Source organism: Pelophylax lessonae (assembly GCF_965119305.1).
Source record: "Pelophylax lessonae genome assembly, chromosome: 5".
Taxonomy (NCBI): Eukaryota; Metazoa; Chordata; class Amphibia; order Anura; family Ranidae; genus Pelophylax; species Pelophylax lessonae.
In genome coordinates, this window is record NC_138772.1 from 497,062,708 (window position 1) to 497,086,172 (window position 23,465).

Below are 23,465 nucleotides of genomic sequence, written 5' to 3' on the forward strand. Positions count from 1 at the left end.
ACCCTCCTTTAACTTTAACACCTATATGATCTTTTTTTCTGGTTCTGGACATGCTACAGAGCTGAAACTTCACAGGTACAACTTTTAGACCCCCCCAGACACAAAATCACACAAAAAAAGTTCTTAAAAATTGTCATTTTTGATAAAAAAAGCCAATTATTGAAAAAATGAAAAAAAAAAAAAAAAGAGATTTTTTGATTTTTACTTTGGATTTCAGATCTGGGGGGTCTAAAAAGTGTACATGTGAAGTTTCAGCTCTGTAGCATGTCCAGAACCATAAAAAAAAGATCGTTTGTATTAGAAAACTTTCTGACAGGGGGTTTGCTTCGCTCCTGTAACACCTTGCCGGTTTAATAGAAGGCATTTTTTTGGGATCTTTGCAGTCAGGAAAAACATCTGAACTTGTGTATAGTGGTACTGTGCACAAGTTCTGATGTTTTGCCTGCCTCCAAAAACCCCCAAAAAATGCCAGCAAAAACACACCTGGGCATTTTTTTTGACGCTAGCGTTTTTTTTGGCATTTTTTTGGGTTCTTTTGAGGCAGGCAAAACATCTGAACTTGTGTATAGTGGTATATATACACATCCATATATTTATATACACACCTAGACATATATAGGTGTGATAGTAGCAGAAATATATTACTGTAAATGATTTCATTAGCGCAAGCATATATTTCTGCTACTAACACACCTATATATGTCTAGGTGTGTATATAAATATATGGATGTGTGTATATACACCACTATACACAAGTTCAGATGTTTTGCCTGCCTCAAAAGAACCCCAAAAATGCCAAAAAAAACGCTAGCGTCAAAAAAAAATGCCCAGGTGTGTTTTTGCTGGCATTTTTTGGGGGTTTTTGGAGGCAGGCAAAACATCAGAACTTGTGCACAGTACCACTATACACAAGTTCAGATGTTTTTCCTGACTGCAAAGATCCCAAAAAAATGCCTTCTATTAAACCAGCAAGGTGTTACAGCAGCGAAGCAAACCCCCTGTCAGAAAGTTTTCTAATACAAACAATCTTTTTTTTATGGTTCTGGACATGCTAGAGAGCTGAAACTTCACATGTACACTTTTTAGACCCCCCAGATCTGAAATCCAAAGTAAAAATAAAAAAATCTCTTTTTTTTTTTTTTTTAATTTTTTCAATAATTGGCTTTTTTATCAAAAATTACAATTTTTAAGAACTTTTTTGTGTGATTTTGTGTCTGGGGGGTCTAAAAGGTGTACCTGTGAAGTTTCAGCTCTGTAGCATGTCCAGAACCAGAAAAAAAAGATCATATAGGTGTTAAAGTTAAAGGAGGGTCCCGACCCACATCCCTGTTCTAATGAAAAATTATCTTTTTTTTTCATGGTTCTGGACATGCTACAGAGCTGAAACTTCACATGCACACCTTTTAGACCCCCCCCCCCTCCAGATACTAAATCCAAAGTAAAAATCAAAAAATCTCTTTTTTTTTTTTAATTTTTCAATAATTGGCTTTTTTATCAAAAATGACAATTTTTAAGAACTTTTTTTGTGTGATTAATAGTTAATGGGGCATGTCCCAGAACCCTAGGCACTTTTTAGGGGCATTTATTGGGTTTTAGGGCTTCAAAATGGTGTTTTTTGATTACCGAAGTTCGGGTCCCATTGATTTCAATGGGGTTCTGAAATCCGGGCCGAACTTTTGGAAAATTCGGGTGTTCTGGTCGAACCGAACTTTTCAAAAGTTCGATCATCCTTACTCATGTCAAGGGGCCTGACCTGAGGGGGGGGCACCCCTGCTCCTAGGATAGTCAGGTGATGGCTGCCAGCGGAAAGTGTCCTGAGGATAGATTATCGTCCATCAAGTCATCGTGTTAGAAGAGAGAACAAGAGAATTTAACCCCATTCACCCTAGTGGCAGTGTGGTTTAACAGCCTGGCTGTTCCATATTTTCAAGCAGAACTCTGAAAATAGAATTCCTCAAATAATGTGAATAGTTCATTTGGAGTATCCCACTATTCCCTTCTCCTATCCCAATTTATCAATAAACAACAAAACAAACAACACCCTAGACTGTTCATTCATGTGAAGAGCCATTGGAAACAAGGAGGGATTCAGAGACTTGTTCATGTAAATATGTGCTGGTAACCAGGGGAGTCCGTAAAGACAATATCGAGCAGTTCCTGCGGGGGCAGTGCTACATTTGTTTTAATTTTAATGTAATTCGTTTATTTTCATCTGTTAGGCTCGGTTCACACTGCCTCAACCTGAAAGTTGCGTGTGACTTTACCAGACAACTTCATGACTTCAGCGCGACTTTGAAGCAACTTCAGGGAATGCCTGGGTAATCTTCCTGTAATATCGGATCCAAATCACATCAATTAAAATAAGGAAGGACCTGACTTGGAGGCAACTTCCATTAAAGTCTATGGGCACAAGTCTGATAGAAGTACAGGAACCTTTTCTAAAGTTGGAGCAACTTCAGTGGTGCTAACTAAGACAGTTCTCATTGACTAACATGAGAGTTTACAGGGTCTCACAAGTCGGATCCCAAGTCGCGGCAGTGTGAACTGAGCCTAAGTGCCGGTTCACATATATGCGAAGCGGGAACCCAGGGAATCCACTACGGGTTCCTCCATCGCATTCAACTCGCAGACAGTTCACACTGCTATATGCAAATCACTGGGGGGTGTCAATACAAAGTTAACAACTCCCCCAGATCAGTTTGCATATCGCATTGTGAACTGTCAGTTTGGACATGAATCGGATCGCATATGTGTGAACACCCATGCGATCCGATTCTACTGTGGATTAAAAAAAGGGTCCTGTGCTAGTTGTGCCTGAATGTGATGCAAATTCAGCCATACAATCTATATGGCTGAATTTGCATCACACAGACATTGCATGTCATTTTCAGAGCATTGCACTCCGAATCACATGGGATGTCTGCCATCACACATATGTAAACCGGGACTAAAATTACAAGCGATCTCTGTGCGGTGCAAATTCAGCCATACAGTTTGTATGTGTGGCTGAATTCGCACAGCAATCGCACCTTAAAGATGCACAGGACCCTTTTTTTGGTCCGCAGCAGAATCGGATCGCATGGTGGTCCACACTAGTGCGATCCTATTCTGTGCGAACTTACAGATCGCACTGCGATATGCGATCTTATCTGGGGGTGTCGTTAACTTTAAACTGACACCCCCCAGCATATCGCATATGGAAGTGTGAACTGCCAGGGGTGCGGATAGGATGCGGGAACACGCTGTATATTCGCAGCATTCCCGCATCGCACAAATGTGAACCGGCACTAAAGGTGAGACTAATAAACAAACAACTTAAAATTTACAAATACACATTTCTGACATTTTAAAACAAATCATTGACCAATATAGTCACCCTTTTCAATAGCAGTCATATGCCTTCCATTTATGGAGTCTGTCAGTTTCTGTTGACGATCAACTTGTTGTGCAGCAGCAACCACAGCCTCCCAGACACTGTTCAGAAAGGTGTACTGTTTTCCCACACTGTAAATCTCCCATTTAAGAAGGGCCCACAAGTTCTCAATAGGGTTTAGGTCAGGTTAGGAAGGAGACGTGTCATTATTTTTTTATCTTTAAGGCCTTTACTGGCTAGCCACGCAGTGGAGTACTTTGATGCATGCGATGGAGCATTGTCCTGCATAAATATTGTGGTCTTGAAAGATGCAGGCTTTATCCTGTACCACTGCTTGAAGAAAGTATCTTCTAAAAACTGGCAGTAGGTTTGGGAGTCCAACTTCAACCCAAAAAGATCCAACTAGCTCATCTTTATTATTAATAGCCCTGGCGTGTGAGTCGAAGTGGAGCTCTGTTCCAGGTCCTGATCCAGCCACAGGCCTATCCATTTAGTCCATCAAGAGTCACTCTCATCGCATCAGTCCATAAAACCTTTGAAAAATCTGTCTTCAGATGTTAATTGGCCCTGTCATTTCAACTTACGTCTTGTTCAGTGGTGGTTGGCTTTCAGCCTTCCTTACTTTGGCCATGTCTCTGAGCACTGAACACCTTGTACTTCTGAGCACTCCAGGTAGTTGCAGTTCTGGAATATGACAGCACTGGAGGATAATGGGTTCCTGGTATCTTCACTCTTGATTCTACTCAAATCGTTTGGCAGTTAATTTGCATCTATTTTTTCTCAGAACATTTCTTGTGACCCTGTTGACTATTTGCGACAAGATATTTGATGGTTCTGTGATCATGCCCCAACATTTTAGCAATTTCAAGAGTGTTGCATCCCTCTGAAAGACTTTTTTAAATGTTTTGCTTTTCAGAGTTTAATCTCTTTTTTGGCTCATTTTGCTGCTTAATAATTACGCACACCTTGATATAGGTTGTTGATCTTCTTAGGCCACACCCTCCCTCATTACACAAATTAAATTCATTAGACAGTCAAGTTTACTCAGCTTGGAGTAGGACAATATGCATAAAAATTATGATTTGGTCAAAATACTAATTCGCATATCCATGGGTATTAGACGGCACATTAGGATATGGTTATTTAACCTGTACCGGACTGCCCGCCGCAGATATACTGCGGCAGGCAACCCATCCTGCGCAAACCGACGTAGCCCTATGTCAGTCGCGCACCTGCTGCTAGGGGGCGATCGCGCGCTGCCAGCGGCGCACTTCCGCCCCCACTCAGCAGCAGAGACTCCGATGCATGGGGCAGACGGCTCCGATTGCCGCTGACCACCCGCGATTACTCCCCGCTGAGAGAGAAGGACGGTCAGATATTGTAAACACAGCTGTCCGTTCGTCTCTCTGAAATGAACACAGAGCGCCTGTGATCCTTCTATATAGGAACACAGGTCTCTGTGATCATTTCAAAAGCCCATCCGCCCACAGTTAGAAACACTCCCCTAGGCTTACATTTAACCCCTTGATCACCACTGTGTTAACCCCTTCCCTGCCAGTGTCATTATTACAGTAACAGTGCATATTTTTAGCACTAATTACTGTAGTAATGTCACCGGTACCCCCAAAAATGTCAGTTAGGGGTCTGATATGTCCGCCGCAATGACGCAGTCCTGCTAAAAATCGCAGATCTCCGCCATTACTAGTAAAAAAAACAAAAAAACAATAAAAATGACATACAGTAAATCTTTATCTCTAGTTTGTAGATGCAATAACTTTTGCACAAATTAATCAAAATAAGCTTATTGTGATTTTTTTTTACCAAAAATATATAGCAGAAAACAAATTGGCCCAAAATGTTAAAAAAAATTAGATTTTTAAATGTTATATAGCAGAATGTGAAAAATATTTATATATTTTTTTTTCAGAATTGTTGCTTTTTTTGTTTATAGTGCAAAAAATAAAAATCCCACAGGTGATCAAATACCACCAAAATAAAGCTCTATTTGTGGGAAAAAAAGGTCATCAATTTTATTTGGGTACAGCGTCGTACGACCGCACAATTGTCCGTTAAAGTAACACAGTGCCGAATCACAAAAAATGGCCTGGTCATTAAGGGGGCAAACCCTTCCGGTCCAGAACTGGTTAAGGCTCAACTATGTATCTAAATCCAAAAACAAAAATTAATTGCAGTTTACCAATCCTTAAAGGCTGAATTCACCTTTAATGAAAAAAATTAAAAATGGACACATTTTTGCAGAAATAAAAATGTGCATTTATAATTTTTGCCCCCAGGATTCTGCAAAACATTGCACCCGTGGTCACTGGATCTCAGGTGCAATGTCAGGCTCCTGAAGACACTTCCTCCAGCTTTCTTCCCTATACTTCAGTACAGGTTTTCTGTTAGAGGGCGCTCATCAGCACCATTTCAGTTCATTGAGAACTACAAGCTATCTGCCACAGTGGAAAATGAGACTTGTAGTTTATCCATTCACAGATTGCTGTGAATGAATGATGCAGCTGTGTGGGTGAAGCCTTGCACAGCTGTGCTGATTATTATTATGAAATAAGACAGCAGCTGTGGGGGAGAGGAACCCTCGGCCACTATCACTGGGGATAAAATCGGGGGATGCGAAGGGCAGGAGCTGGAAACATGTTACACATTACACCCTAAATATGAGTGTAATGTGTAACATGCTCCCAAAGGTGAACCTGCTTTTAAATGCGGTAGCTGCGTTATTTTCCCTTTTTTCATTTTTTGTGAGAGGCTTCTCATAGGGGAGTGGAGGAAACCCAATCAGGGACACATTCAGGCTTGTAACTACCCCAGAAGGCAGATTCTGCTGCAAAGGATTCTGGGTATAAGTCTGGGGGAGTGCGTGACTGAGCGTCTTTGGTGGGAAGCAGAGTCCCAGGAGGTAGAGGACGGCTGTCTCTCCTCCTGTCAGAGGAAGGTGGATGTCTCGGGTGCTGCCTGAGAATCCAGAGGGTGCAGAGTTGAGCTGAGGGGGATCCAGTGTGACGAGAACCAGCAGAGAGCGAGAGGGGTCCAGTCCCAGGAAAGCCTACACAGGTCGTGAGTACTGAGGATTGCCCCTGGGGGTCTGCCTAGAGTCAGTGGGGACCACTCCGGAGAAGGTTCTAGGATCCAAGTATCAGCTAGCTGTAAAGGGGGTACCTGGTCAGAGGACCCTGAAGTGATAGAGGGGGTAGCTAGGTTGAGGACCCTGAAGTGTGAAAGGGGGCGCCTGCAGTTTGGGCCCTGAAGAGTCAATGCACAGTGTGTAGTGCATCAGTTGAGAGTTGCAGCCAAACAGGAACTCACAACAAGCTACCTCAAGCCAGTGCAAGGCAGGAGGGAGTAGTCAGTGACTTTTGAGTGCAAGTATTGTTAGAAGTTCAGTATTCTACAGTCCTGGATCTTTTGGACTTAAGTCGGAGTTCCAGCACAGCTTTCAGAGATACCATGTGTTCAAAGCACCAGTAAGCATTGGCTAGCGTCGGCTGGCGTCAAGACAGCGCTAATGGGCATTGTTGCTATAAAGTCCCAGAATTGTACATAGTCAAGCCAAAGGAGTATCCCACTCATTCCCTTCTCCCATCCCCTAAAAATACAATAAAACAACCAAAGATGCCAGAGTTGTCAATGTCTCAGTTCTCACACCCAGGGTCGCAGCTCACATGGGCTGGAGAGGTAACCGGTAACAATGGCAGACCCGCATCAGGCCCAATGCCTGGAAAACATGCTACAACTGCATTAGCATCACTGGTCCCCAAAAAAGTGTCAAAAATATCACTTAGTGTCCGATTTGTCCGTCACAATGTCACAGTCCCATTATAAGTCGCTAATTGCCGCCATTAGTAGTAAAAAAAAAAAGAAAAATCAATAAAAATTCCATAAAAATATCCCATAGTTTGTAGACGCTATAACTTTTGCGCAAACCAAACAATATACGCTTAGTGGGATTTTCTTTACCAAAAATATGCAGCAGAATACATACTGGCCTAAATTGATGAAGACATTTTTATTTTTACTGGAAATGTTTTATAGCAGAAAGTAAAAAAATAATGTTTTTTTTTTCAAAATTGTCGGTCTTTTTTTGTTTATAGTGCAAAAAATAAAATCCGCAGAGGTGATCAATTACCCACCTTTTGTGGGAAAAGAAGGACATACATTTTATTTGGGTACAGCGTCACACGACCGCGCAATTGTCAGTTAAAATAACGCAGTGCCGTATTGCAAAAAATGGTCTGGTCATAAAGGGGGTAAAACCTTCTGAGGCTGAAGTGGTAAAAGTTCATGTGCGTGTAAAGGCAGGTGTCCCAATACTTTTGGTAATATAGTGTATATGTGAACTTAGCCTGAAACTAAAAGAAGCATTGTGTGTCTGCCTTGCTCTTTAACCTGAAACCCTAGAAGCGCTGGCGTTAGATGTTTCTTCTTCTAACTCCCGGAAATCATAGGATTCTGAGTATTTCTTTCCTGGGGATTTTCAAATCTATATTTATCCGATGCTGATATCAATGCACTATTCTTTTATTTCTTGCCAGAAAATGTCTCCCAGGCAGTTATAGATATCTTTAAACAGATGCTGACACAGTGTTGTGCGCAGTCTTGTAGAATCTGCTTACAATGTTTTCAAGGTGCACTGGTAAATTAAAGACACCCCTTAGGTGACCTGATGGCTGTAATTTCAGCATCTGGATGGCAAACAGGTCGTACAGAAATCCTCAACTCCCGGGAGACCAGACCAGGCTAGGTTTGGAATCTTCTGCGACACACTGTTTTCCTTAAAGAAGTTGTAAACCCCCCTTAATGACTTTTGCCTAAAGGCAGGCCCGGATTGGCTAATCGGGAGCACCGGGATCATTCCCGGTGGGCTAGTGGCTGTGAGGGCCGCTGTCCTGGCACTGGGTCAGCCAGCCCGATGTGCTCCCGCGGCGCCTTATATTTAAAAATGGCGCCACCCAGCGCCAACATGTAACCGCGCATGCGCCGCTGCTGCTCGGGAAAGGCCGTACAGGTTCGGCTATTCCCGGGAATAGCCGAATGCATACAAGCTTTCCCGGCGGCGGCGCATGCGGTGTCTTCAGGTGATTACTAGGTAACCCCATTGCTGCTGCAGGTGAGTCCTGTGCAGTCCCATTGCTGGTGTATTCAGCTGAGTGCAGGTTAGTGCCACTGCTGGTGTGTGCATGTGAGTGATAAGTAGCCTTTTTACTGTTGTCTGCTGGTAAATATTGAGTAATCTCATTGCAGGTATCTCAATGTGTTTATTGGATAGCCCAGTTGCTGGTGTCTACAGGTGAGTACTGGGTAGCCCCATTGAAATTATATGTGTAATTTATGCTCCTAGAACACCTGACGGTGCTCCCTGCATGTTGGGCCTCTGTATGTGGCCAGGCTATGGAAAAGTCTCACACATGTGGTATTGCCATACTCAAGAGGAGTAGCAGAATGTATTTTGGGGTGTAATTGCAAGTATGCATATACTGTGTGTGAGAAATAACTTGTAATTATGACAATTTTGTGTAAAAAAAAAAAATATATATATTATTTCTTAATTTTCCCAAGAATTGTGGGAAAAAATTACAACTTCAAAAAACTTACCATGTCTCTTACTAAATACCCTGGAATGCCTACTTTCCAAAAAAGGGGTAATTTGGGGGGGGGGGGGTATTTGTACTGTCCTGGCCTTTCAGGGCCTCAAGAAATGAGATAGGCCGTCGGTACATCAGGTGTGATTAGGTGTGATCAATTTTCAATGATTGGCTCCATAGCTTGTAGACTCTATAACTATATAAAGTATATCACACAGACTAAATAATAATCACTAATTTGGGTTATTTTTATGAAAGATATATAGAAGTATAAGTTTTGGCCCACATTTATGAAAAAAAAATTACTTATTTGCAAAATTTTATAATAGAAACTAAAACAAAATGTGTTTTTTTCAAAATTTTTGCTCTTTTTTCACTTATATCGCAAAAAATAAAAAACCCAGTGGTGATTAAATACTACCAAAAGAAAGCTCTATTTGTGTGGAAAAAAATTATAAAAAAAATTGGAAGTGGTTAAAATGTGTATTGCTTAAAGCACCATCCCATAGTTAAACAAATAAATAAATCAGAATTGCTTTTAAGCATTTTGCAAAAGGTGGACTGTAGCGTGCCATATGGGTAGAGGTAAGCTGTTTCAGCCACAGATCTACACCGTACCAGGATGTTGCCTACTTTTGTGCTTGCATGAAGGTTTACAGTAATCCAGCCAAGTTCACAATTGTGCTCACAAGAATCTTCTGTAATTAACAGCCAAACCAGAGTAGCCTTATAAGGGGAGCTATGACTGGCTGCTTACTGGTGCCAAACTGTGCCAGTCCCTGCCCTACATCTTGGATAAGACAGTTGCCTATCTTGCAGTATCCCATGAAGGGAACTCTCAGTACAGTAGTATCACCACTATAAAAGTGCATAGCAAACAATGTAATCAAATAAAGTGAAACACATCTATAATAAATAAGTCATATAATAACACCACTAATTAAAGTGCAAAAACACAAAGTCCATCAATAGTGCCAGGGTCCGGGTGTTTAAATTCTCTTTAAACATACTTCACACACTTCATGCAAAGACTTGCTGTCTCCAACCAGTGATCTTCCGTGTATACACACCACGACCCCCTATCATGCTATAGCTCACCAGATCCCTAGACTCAGGTTGAAGTGGGTCTGATAACACTTTCTAGGAGTCCCAAGCATGGATAGGGATGAAGTCAACTCCCTGCTATCCCCCTCCACGAGAACTCAGATGCAAGGATAAAACACCAAATACAGGATCCTAGTGCAACCCGTTTATTCAGTACCATACCACCAGAAAGTACAATAAGTTTTACACTCACATGTAAAAGTGCCTAAGCTGGCACTAGCAGATTCCAGCAGTGTATTATGTCTTTCTAGAACGCCGCTCGCACCATCAACAAGATGGCATACCGGAGTGCATTCCACAGTCCTGAAACTCGATCTCTGGATGTGACATCAGATGTACCGTGCTCCCGCCTCTTAAAGCAGCTTACCCCCCAGCCCTTCTAAATACTTACTTGAGCCCAATCTCAATCCAGCAATGTGCACAAGAACAGCGGCTCTCTCAGCTCTCTTTCTCTCCTCATTGGCTCAGACACAGCTGCTGTCAATCACAGGCAGAGAGGAGGGGGCAGGGCTGAGCCATGCTCTGTGTGTCTTATGTAGAGCTGGCTCGGGAGTGAGCAAGATTGCCCTCATAGCAAGCTGCTCGCTATGGGGGCACCCGGCAAGGGGGGGGGAAGGAGCGCCAGCGGGGGACCTGAGAAGAAGAGGTTTGGGGCTGCTCTGTGCAAAACCATTGCACAGAGCAGGCAAGTATAACACATTTGTTATTTTAAAACAATAACATTTAAGCCTTTGCAATGACTTTATTGCATTTTCTGCATTAGGGTAAAAAACCTTTCAAAAGCTTCTTCCACCCAGCCCCCCCTTAAACACCAAAACCCAATCTTGATCCTGCACTGTGCCCGTCTGCAGCAGCTATTTTCCCCTCCCTCTCTTCTCATTGGAGACTTAGCAGCATTGGGAGCCATTGACTAGTGATAGACCGATATCGTTTTTTTATTGCTGATGCCGATACCGATATTTTGGTCATCGCATATCAGTATCGGCCGATATTGGCCAATATTTTCGTACATTAAAATTAAAAATTAAAATTTTTTTCTTCTTCTGAAAGACCCCAAACCCCTCCTCTGCACAAGTTTGGCTGTTTTGAATGCTGGAATTTTTTTTTCATTTGGCGCCAGTACCCGGAAAGTGATGTCATGAGGTTTTTACATGGAGACCCGATCAGAGCTGAATGCGGCTTTGATTGGGTCTTCTCTTCGGTGACCATGCAGGCAGGTTGCCCGGGTCTCCCGGTGGGACAGGAGACCCGGGCGAGCCGCGGAAGACGGTGGGAGGGGGGGCCGTCCCCTCCCGCTCCTTGTAATTACAGCCGATCGGCTTCTCAGCCACATTGGTTGTCATTACACGACAGCCAACTGTTGGCTATGGATGCCGGTACCGGGGTGATGCCTCTAGCTGCAGATCAAAAAAGCAAGGGGATTTCCAGTCACTACTTACCAACCAGCCAGCGGCCAACCGAATTGCTCTAGCTGCAGTCATCACTCCGGTACAAGCACTTTTCCGAAATATCGGCAATATCGGTAACCTCAGGGGCCGATTCCGATATATCGGGGAAAGTGCATATCGGCCCCCGATATATCGGCTTTGCCGATAATCGGTCGATCCCTACCATTGACTCCTGTTCTGTCAATCACAGCCTGTAGGGAGGGAGTGAGGGGCAGGGCCAAGCCGTGCTTTGTGTGTCTTTAGATACACACAGCCCAGCTTGGGATCAAATAAAGTATGACGATTGGTGTTGGCGCTACCTTTAGAAATTGTAAACTCTAATAAATTGCCCCAAATGGCGTGAATGGGAATATGGGGTGTGATGACCCACAAATGATGAAAATGTGCCAAAGTAATATAAGTGAAAGTCTGAAAATACAAGGTGTTTATTCACATAAAAATAAGGTTAATGCCAAAACAGTGAAAATAAACAATATATAGTCAACAGTATAGTCAACCCACTACCACAAAGTGTGTGAAACAAGTTACTAATAAATAAAATAAATAAATAAAATAAATAAATAAATAAATAAATAAGCGTGCCACACAGAGTGTGATTAGATGCTGAAAGGACGTTGGTATGTAAAGCTCACGAGTGGCCACTGGGTGGCGTTTTTGCTGATACAACCTGTATGATGATATGTAGGGGGTTCCTCTTCGTTGCGGGGAGCAATCGTGAGCCGATGGCGGGTGGCCTAGATGCTCGCATAGGAACATAGATGTCGGCCGTGGAACGCGGAAGCTTCCCGGCGCGAACTGTGTTTTTCTGATCTCGATCATCTAACGAGTGAGTTATCTACGCCTTTGTTTTTATCTGTATGATTCATTTATTCACCATGGGGCTTTCTTCTTCCTATGCGAGCATCTAGGCCACCCGCCACCGGCTCACGATTGCTCCCCGCAACGAAGAGGAACCCCCTACATATCATCATACAGGTTGTATCAGCAAAAACGCCACCCAGTGGCCACTCGTGAACTTTACATACCAACGTCCTTTCAGCATCTAATCACACTCTGTGTGGCACGCTTATTTATTTATTTATTTTATTTATTAGTAACTTGTTTCACACACTTTGTGGTAGTGGGTTGACTATACTCATGGCATTTGTTTATTTTCACTGTTTTGGCATTAACCTTATTTTTATGTGAATAAACACCTTGTATTTTCAGACTTTCACTTATATTACTTTGGCACATTTTCATCATTTGTGGGTCATCACACCCCATATTCCCATTCACGCCATTTGGGGCAATTTATTAGAGTTTATAATTTCTAAAGGTAGCGCCAACACCAATCGTCATACTTTATTTTATCACTCTTCACCTTCACCTAAGGTTTGATTGGGGCAGCTTACACCTTTTTATTTTTCACCCTCCCACCATATATCACAGTCCGTAGCGCTGGTCACTCTTCTCTATCATTCAGCTTGGGATCAAGCCCACACTAATGGCCCCTATAGCAAACAGGTTGCTATGGGGGCACCCAGAGAAGAGGAGGAGCCAAGAGTGCTGCCAGGGCATCCCTAAAAAGGAGATTTAGGGCTGCACTGTGAAAAGCCACTGCACAGACCAGGTAAGTATAATATGTTTGTTATGTTAAAAAAAAAAAACCTTTAGAAATCATTATTTTAGTAAAACTGCTAAACTGCTAAACTGGTTGTATGATTCAACTACTCTAAGCTCACCTGTTTAATTTATTCATAAATTATCTAGAGGAGGGGATATCTAGTACAATCTCAGTATTTGCGGATGATACTAAACTAAGCATGCCAATATCTTCTATGCAGGATGTGGAAACCTTACAAACGGACCTGAACAAAATAATGGGGTGGGCAACTACATGGCAGATGAGGTTTAATGTTGAAAAATGTAAAGTAATGCACTTGGGTGCCAGAAACCAGAAAGCAAGCTACTCACTAGGGGGGGAACCTCTGGGTGAGTCTAGGAGGGAAAAGGACCTGGGGGTACTGGTAGACAACAGGCTTGGCAGTGGCATGCAATGCCAAGCTGCTGCAAGCAAAGCCAACAGAATACTGGGATGCATAAAAAAGGGAATTCACTCCAGAAATAAAGAGATTATTCTCCCACTCTAAAAGACGCTGGTCTGGCCACATCTGGAGTATGCTGTCCAGTTCTGGGCACCGGTCCTCAGGAAGGATGTGCTGGAACTGGAGAGAGTCCAGAGAAGGGCAACAAAAATAATTAAGGGAATGAAGGACATCAGCTATGAGGAAAGACTACAAGCACTGAACTTATTATCTCTGGAGAAGAGACGATTGAGGGAGGATTTGATATCAATGTACAAATATTGTACTGGCGACCCTAGCATAAGGAACAAACTATTCAGAGAAAGGGAATACAATAAGACACGTGGCCACTCACTAAAACTAGAGAAAAGGCGGTTTAACCTTAAAATACGTAGAGGGTTCTTCACTGTAAGAGCGGGAAGGATGTGGATATCTCTTCCACAAGCAGTCGTATCAGCAGGGAGCATCGATAGTTTCAAAAAACTATTAGATGGGCACCTTAAAGATCACAACATACAGGGGTATACAATGTACGGTTAACAGCAAACACACAAACACATCATAGGTTGAACTGGATGGATGGATGTCTTTTTTCAACCTCACTAACTATGTAATTATGTAACCTATGTCTTTGTATTCATAATTGTTTGCCTAATGCATCCCCTTATGCCTGAATAATTTACTTTAGGGTACTGCCATTTAGGATGGAGCATGCTCTCCCAATTACAGTGCCATGGCATTATTTGGTTTTGGGGTGAAACCACAGCTATGAGCACCTACAGCTCAGCTTTGACAAGGCAGGCTTGTAGGCAGGTGCAGTCTATTTTCTCCACTGCAGGTAGGAAGTCAAGAGAAGCTGTGTTTCTTTATGATTTCCTCAGTCACTCAGGCAGTGATCCAGTTGGATGCAAACGGCACACATGACCCTGGTGCCCATTTTAGGTCAGGAAGAGTCTATTTAGGACTCTTCCTCCTGGGTTTGGTGTTTTTGTGAGAGGACAGGGTAGGGACAGTTTTCCAGTCTTACAGGGATAATGGTAGCAGTAGGGAAAGGTTCCAGTGGCGTAGGGAGAGAGCAGGGACTATGTCTACCTCTTCAGGAAGTTGCCCGTTTGGGTGTGGACCAGCCAGGCTGAGCTTGGCTTCTCGTGGCAGACAATGTTGGCATCCCCAAGTCTTTTGACTGCTGTCATCCTCTGCATGCCTGTAAGCGGCTCCAGACAGGTGAGCTCCCTGCGGGGCCTGTTGTGCTGTTGACTTACTGTTTAATACAATGTTCTTTGCAGATCGGAACTCTGTTTACTGCCTACCACACCACGCTGCACATACTCAACAGGCTGGGTGAGAGAGGGCAATATCATTAAGCTAAAGGAGCATCAACAAAGCCATAATAATACCTCTTCCGAGAATATTTGTTTTGATTCAAGAGAGGTTGCTGTGGAATCCTACTAGAAAGCACAGTAAGTCTGTACCATCAGCAAACTGCATTGGTAAAAAGAAAAGATTTACATCAACGACTTAAATTCCTCTTTTTATATTAGTAACATAATAATCTTTATATTGCCAGCTCCACAGAAAGCTGAACGGCTCTTTTTTTTAAGGGAAGCAATGAAAACAATACCAATTAATACACCAAGAAGCAATAAGACCTAGTAAATAAGGCAAATATTAAAAGTACAGCAACCCCCACATCTAATAAGAACTTGTCTATCAATGATTCAAAAGTGCTCCAGTAAACTGAAATCTTACTGGTTTCTCTAGTTTATGGTACTTTGTATACTGTTATTTTGATTCTAGGACAATATCCCCCCGGACAATATCCCCCCGGACAATATCCCCCGGACATTATCCCGCCGGACAATATCCCCCCTGGACAACATCCCCCGGACAATATCCTCCCTGGACAACATCCCCCCGAACAATATCCTCCCTGGACAATATCCCCCGGAACAATATCCCCCCTCTAACCCTAACCCTATGTCCAGGTGGATGTTTTCCGGGGGATATTGTCCTGGAGGATATTGCCCGGGAGATGCTGTCCCGGGGGGATATTATCCAGGGGGATGTTTTCCGTGGGGATATTGTCCCGGGGGATATTGTCCGGGGGGATATTGTCCTGATACCGTTATTTTATAAGGCAGCACGTTAAAGCTACAACATGCAGCAAAATAACATAATTCCTCCTTATACTGTATATTAGAAAACAGTTCACCATTATATTATAGTGGCAAAGGCTGTCCATATTTAACAACATTGGTCTGCTTGGTATGGCATGGATATGGTCATACACACCCACTGGTCATATAAATGGAATTATTATTTAACGAGTGACTAACATCGTCTTCTGCAACACTCTTCACCTAAAGAAGCCACTCTCTAAGGATACTTCATATACATGCATTGTTACTTGGGTTTTTCCAAGAACTTATACAGCAGATCATAGAGACTTCACTGACTTGACCAGAAATGGGACAGGTTAACTAGCACAAAGGAATACTGAGATTAGTCTGTGAGTTAGTATGGATTAAAGCCACCGAGGGCATGGGAGGGTGCCAACGATGAGATAAAACTGGGGTAGCAAGGAAGCATCAGCAACCAGAGAAAGACAAAAACTTAAAGGATGGCATCACATTAAGGACAAGGCAGACAGAATGCAAATAGAAAACAATGGTAAGAAAGTTGAATTTGTAAGCTAGGAAAAACCAATTAATGGACAACTTCATTATATATCAAGGTGCCTTTAAAAAGAAAGCCATGCCAATGATCCCCCTCCTGGACTGCTAGAAGGATCCACCAGTAAGAACTTGCCTGCGCCTGCTTGCCCAATGCCCAAAGCCCAGTGATGCACCTGACTGCTGACTGCACGATTGGGACTACCTGGTTGGATGAGTAGGCTAGTCCCTGAAAGACCCCCTCATGTCATGTATCCTTTATTGAGGAGTAGATGCAGCTCTTGCATTATTGCTTCAAATGTCACCTAATACAATGTAGATATGCACACCACTTGGACTCACCTTATCTATCAGATAACTTGTAGATCAGGCCACCCCAGCTGAAAAGGGGAAGATCCAGGGACCAAGTAGTTGCCTGTGTATGGCCTGCTATATTTTAAAAAAATGTACCCAAAAGGGGCATGAATAAGGACAAGTTAATAAAACATTAGGTTGTGCAACTGAAAAACTGCATAATGTTTAAAAGAAACATATCAAAAGAAATACAGAATCTGATATTTCTGCACTCCTTAAGAAATTGTTAGTTGCCTTGATGTCATGTTGATCCTTTGGCTTCAATACTTTCTGATTCCCTGCCATATAATAAATATGCACATCAGGAGTTCTCTTTTCACTTTACACAATAGAATTCCAAAAATTGGAATCACTTCCATCCAGATGATGTAGATATCTTTATGTATTATGATTTTTAAATGAAAATATTACCTGCCTCTTTATGTCAACTATGACATTGCATCCGGGTAGCCCACCGCCCAAGCAAGGTATACTCATCCACTGTAAAAAATGGTGTGTACATATAATAAATCACATGCATACTCTAACAGCGCTATGATAAATCTGAAAGAAGTAAAGGAAGGAGCCCTTCACCACACCGGCATGCCCCCCAAGCAGTGCCCACGTACCTCACTGAGGGGGAATAAGCGCCCAACTAGATATGCTCAGGATGGACAGCCTCAATAGGACAGACTAGGAACTTCCCACAGGAATTTATTAAGTATCTCAAATAAAATACACTCACAAAGACAGCAAATTAAAAAGCATCCAAAGTATGCTATCCAAAGAGGGCCTCCGTTGAAGTCAGCCAATGACGAAACGCGTTAGGGCGTGGATACGCGGTGACCATAGCAACCCTACGTCCTGGACGTCTGACGTCACGCCGAACCCGGAAGTCGGAACCCGGAAGCCATACGGTGTTCCTAGCCGCAACTTCGGCTCCACTAAAGGGACGGCTGGAGCCGTACAGGTAGCCCGGTCCGGGACAACTGATTTACTTTGGATGCTTTTTAATTTGCTGTGTTTGTGAGTGTATTTTATTTGAGATACTTAATAAATTCCTGCATGTAGATGGAGTTACGCTATGAGCGTTTTATTTTTATCTATGCATGAAATGGTATATATGGAGTGATCTAGCTTGCAGTCAGGAGGAAGTCTGGAGCTGTACCAGAAAAAGTATATGGTCCGGTCTTTCTATCTTCTGTTGTGAGCGGTTCCTGTGGGAAGTTCCTGGTCTGTCCTATTGAGGCTGTCCATCCTGAGCATATCTAGTTGGGCGCTTATTCCCCCTCAGTGAGGTACGTGGGCACTGCTTGGGGGGCATGCCGGTGTGGTGAAGGGCTCCTTCCTTTACTTCTTTCAGATCAGAGCACTTAAAACACTTATACAGGACTGTGATACTGCAGATAATGCTAGCAAGCTGGATAATATCCAATTAATATGTCACATGATGGACTTTGTGATTTATCATAGCGCTGTTAGTGTATGCATGTGATTTATTATATGTACACACCATTTTTTACAGTTTTTTTTATATATAACAGCTGCTGAGATCCGAAAGGTTTTATTATTATTATTGGTGATTTTATTATCAATTTTAATTTATTGTAATACTGACGGTTTTACCGCAATATGTTTATATGCTATTTTATGTAGCACAAGCACCTTAGCGCCGAGTGGGTGAGACTAACTGACACTCCCCTTTTAGGGGTATAAGTGGTATTGTTCTTACTCCTGTTTTCAATACTCATCCACTCCCTTGCTGTCTTCATGCTGCAGGAGTTCACCCTATGCAAGATGGATAATGTTATTGCCTGAGCACTCTCATTTGAGGGAGATCACATGCTCCTCCATACCCGGAATAGTTGGGGAGGTTTTTCCTTTCAAGAGAACCAGTTGCTTTTTGCTTGCAATGACACAGATCCAAGTAAAGCTGGCAGCAATTCTGCTTGTAGGCAGGTTGCCTACAATGGGGGCTCTGTTAGTCTGCCCAGGTTGGGAAGGGTTTAACTGGGTTTGGACTCCATTTACAGGCTTTTTGGGCCCTATAAAGGGGGAAGGATGGGTCTAGGGCAGTCACTGCCTCCGCACATGAAATATATAGTAGGGGCTGCTGCGTCACGTAGTCCCATGGAACACTGGACATCGGGGCATCTGCCAAGCTTTCAGAGGACACCAATTATGGACTTGCTTCTTGTTAAGGTATGCCTGGGCAGTCTTAGTATAGTCAGTTAGGAATGGGCTGTATTTAGTTTGTATGGATAAGGCCATGAGAGTCTACAGTAAAGTTACTAAAACGTTCTAAGCCTGGTGTGAAGTTATTTAAAGGGGTGCATGGTAATACTGTATATGGCGTATCAGAAGAACTGGGCCTATAAATCACACATAAGGTATGAAGCAAGGCCACTACAAAAGGTTAACTCAGCAGGAAAGTTGGAGTTGGAGAGCAGTTGCTACGGGTAACCAAGAACTGGTGGGAAGTGTACAGTATAGCAGCCAGTCATGAAACGCGGTACCTGACGAAGGTGACAAAGAGAAATTGACCTGGCTCCCTTCCTAGTGGTCGGCTCCCCCAAAGTAACAGTGACCGAACCCCGTAATACAGAGATCCCATGTACCTAGCAGCATGGTACGGGAGAGTGAAGGAGTTAAGTGAGAGCACGCATGAGATCTGCACTAGGTTCTCGGTAGGACCCCTTATTGTCACTGGGAGTGAGGTGGCAGAAGTACACTAGAGGAGTGGAGAGGGCACAGGCTCAGCAGTGTCCCTCCTAAATTTAATATACATCGGGCAAGGTGTGTAGTAACATGGGACAGCACATTCTACAGAGGATCTCTGCATATTTACTAACTGCACACAGTGTATGGCTCATCTCCAAGCTGGGGTGCCGCCATAATGTTGAATTTCACATGAACCCGACCCCGCCTGGTCTTGGGAATTGATGAGTACACATGAGAAAGGTACCCCCACTTGGAGGGTGAGTAGGCCTTGTCTGCAAGCTAATTTAGGGTTAACTAAAAGACTGGGAACAAAAGTTCCCAATTCTTTAAATGATTCGGGTATCACCTGGAACTAAGATACTGCATTGTGGGTAACTCCTGTGTGATCTAAGACAGTGCTTCTCAAACTTTTTTTCAGCCGTTGCATCCTTTAAAAGTATGTAAATCTCCAGGCACCGCAGACTAAAATGTAAAAATGTGAATGTTGCTTATCAATGAGAAACCTGAGCCTTCGGGCAATGTACAGAACCACCATGATGAAATTAAAGGAGTTGTAAGGACAGAAGTGTTTTTTTATCATAATGCATTCTATGCGTTAGGATAAAAAGCCTTCTGTGTTCAGCAGCCTTCCCAGCACCCCCTTATACTTACCTGAACTCCTTCTCTGTCCAGCGATGTCCATGAGTCCCTCGGCTGTCTGGCACTCTTCCTCCTGATTGGCTGAGACACAGCAGCGGCACCATTGGCTCCCTCCGCTGTCAAAGTCAGTTAGCCAATCAGTAGAAAGAGGGGCTGGGGCCGAACAGCAGCTCGGGTGCCCCCATAGCAAGCTGCCAGCTGTGGGGGCACTCGACAGGAGGGAGGGGCCAGAAGCAGCAAAGAGGGACCCGAGAAGAGGAGGATCCTGGCTGCCCTGTGCAAAATCAACTGCACAGGTAAGTATAACATGTTTGTTATTTTTTTTTTTAAAAAAGAGACTTTACAATCACTTTAACTTCGCATTAGAAGCCTCCTTCTCATAAGAGGTCCTCACATCAAATCAGAGTCCCGCAATCACATCAGGAGTCCTTCATTAGGTCAGAAACCCCCCATTATGTCAGATCGCTTATCCCCCCCAATACGTGAGATCCCACATTGCATCAAAGTCACTCCTATACATCAGAGGTCCCCTATACATGAGTCCCCACATCAGGGCCCTATCTTTTGGCTCCAGAAGTGAAGCAAAGAGTGAGAGGTGGAGAAGATCTGGAGGAGGTGGGTTTTCATCTTATCCTGAAAGCTGGGCATTGCCCTGCTTGCCACCTGCCCTGGATCAAAGGCATGTTTTGCCCTAGTGGGGCAGCACTATACAACAAATGATGCCACGTGTCCTGGCACTTTGGCTGTTATGGTGCTGGCAGGTAAACCAGGTCCCATGCTTGTGGCACCCTGAAGATGCCCAGACAACACCCCAGGGTGCCACGCCACCCTGTCTGAAAATGACTTATCTAAGAAAACATAATATGCCTTGTAATCAAGCCTTAAGTGTTCTGTTTTATGGATTAAATGTGTCCTGATCACTCTTTCCCATATTATGAGAATTTGGTACAATACCCATACTGCAGAAAATACCGTGCAACAGTGTTCACACAGCTAGCCATTTGTTTACATCATCTCACCTGAAGGGGAGGATCATTGACTGGCCTGCTGTTCCTGAAAGTCTGTCCTCATGCAACGTTAGCTAAAACCTCATGACTAAATGCCAAGGCATTTGGTCACATGGCCGGCCACTGTGGGAACTCAAAACAGCAATTTCTTGCAATATAGGTAATTCAAGGGTGAAGGGTGCTGAGCAAGAAGAATGTTGTGTTTTAAAATATAGGTCAACTTTAACACAAAAAAACATCAAAAGGCTTTAATGCATGAGCCACAAAAGTAGGTGAACCCATGGGAAACCTTGGGCAAGTCCTGAGAATCCCAATTATTGTTGGTGAGACATCTGCCCGTAAGTGGACAGCGGTTACTTTAATAACAGGCTGCCTGCCGTCCTTCCCTAATGTAAGCTGTGCCTTTTTCCACTTGGACAGAGACAGAGAACACTAACTCATCCTACAAGGCATCCAAATCCATAACCTAGATGGAAACTAAATAAGGACAGGAAAAAGCTGAAACACAAAGTCAGGATCCATTTAACCTTCATAAATCACATCGATGGCAGCTGTTTAAAGCCGCCACTGAGAAAAACTGCCCATATATTATATATAAAGAAAACCCATAGCGACTGATCGATGGGAGTCAGAGCAAACTCTCCACGTTCCCCGGGGGTAATGAGGAAGATATGCATTACCCAGATTAAAGCAGGTTGTGACCAGACGATAAACAGACTCTATAGAGCAGGTTATTGTAACCCAGAGATGCTGAGGATTCTCCAAGGAAATTTGATATTCCTAGGAGGCACGATGATGCTACAGCAGCAGAAATAAAGATGAGCTTAAGATCCGTCTCTAATTAAATCTGCATCCAAAAAAATCCAACATGATTTACGTTCTAAATGAGTCTACAAATTCTGATTTTATATTATTATAGTCTCAAAGTATTATTAATTACCACGTATTATAATTTTACTCCCACCCTTTGGTCTATAATAACAAAAGAAAAAAAAAAAGCAAAGCACAACAATGTAACAATCTATAAATAAAGTGTGGTTAGACAGTATTACAATAAAAATGCATCTATGAATGCATTTTTAAAGTATTATTTTTTTAAAAAACCATTACACATTTCTTATTACATGTAATTAAAAAAATAATATTAATAATAATGACATGTATGTAAGAAAAATCATATGTGATATAATATAACAAGAACAAAATAAAAAAATGAATGCAAATAAAATGAAATAATAATAAAAGAACTGAAATAATTTATGCGAAACCTCTTAAAAGTTCACGACTTTAATTAAAGATAAAAGAGGAAACCTTAAAAGGACTGACATATGCATGGAGATGTCAGGCAATGCCTGCCTTTTCATAAGAGAGACAGAAAGCAGCATGCATGAACTGTCACAATGCACTAAATGAAGCCAATTGTCAGGAATAGAATCCGGCTGGCTCATTGTTCCAGGAGTCCCGGTACTTACTGATGGGATTGTGTGGTTGCTCCCCTGTCCGGTCTGCAGCAGGAGGTGCTGGGAAAGCAGCAGCACTTTGAATCCCCAGCTCAGTGTGTTCTGCTCATCTTCAGCTTCCAGCAAGGATGTTCTTAGTTGGGGAGTGGTTGTGTGCAAAGCCTGCTGGGTGTTGTAGTTTGGGAAGAAGGATGCTCTGGTCCTGTGTGTTCAGAACAATGACCAGGATGATAGGGGTTGTTAATAAAAGAATTGCATCTTTTAATTTAATAAATGTGAAAAAAGAAAAAAGTGCACGTTTATTACAAAACAATTTAAGTAAATATCATTTCTATTTAACTTAAATAAATGTTTATAATAAATACAAGTAAATATTTTAAACAATTTAATATTTTAAAATATTAAATAAATAAAATAAATGTATTTAGATAGAATGCAATGTAGGAAAATATAATTTCAATTGAATTTAAATAGAAATATAATTTAGGTAAATATTTTAAACAGAGTAGAAGAGTGGGGATTTTAAATTGCTGGACCTGGTGCACGGGCATTGGCAGCTCAGCATCCCCGGAGGTAAGTATAGTGGAACTGGAGAGTTGAGGAGGGTGTACAGTGTTAGTTCACATTTACATTTTTTTTTTTACTTAAACTGCATCACATCTAAATATATAGTTTTTAAAATATTAAATAGTTGAAAATATTTAATTTATGATACTTTTATGGTTAAATTAAACTGAAATGATATTAACTTAAATTGCACTGCATCTAAATATGTTTATTTCTTTTTAAAACATTACATTGTTTAAAACATTTATTTAAATTTTATTTTTATTTAAAATTGAAATTATATTTAAATGGGGTTGCTTCTATATATATATATATATACATACTACACACACACATATACATACATATATATATATATATATATATATATATATATATATATATATATATATATATATATATATATATCTATAGATGTAACCCCGTTTAATTAAATATCATTTCAATTTTAAATATAAATAACATTTAAATAAAT

General features: G+C 42.1%; 1 protein-coding gene across 1 annotated transcript in view; it reads right to left on the reverse strand.

The window, feature by feature from the left end:
* Window positions 1–22,545, reverse strand: part of TMEM74 (transmembrane protein 74) — a 140,849-nt gene extending 118,304 nt beyond the window's left edge. The window contains exon 1 of the mRNA XM_082259777.1: window positions 22,436–22,545. The gene's annotated coding sequence lies outside the window, so the exon portion shown is untranslated. The remainder of the gene's footprint in view (window positions 1–22,435) is intronic.
* Between the last annotated feature and the right edge of the window lie 920 nt (window positions 22,546–23,465).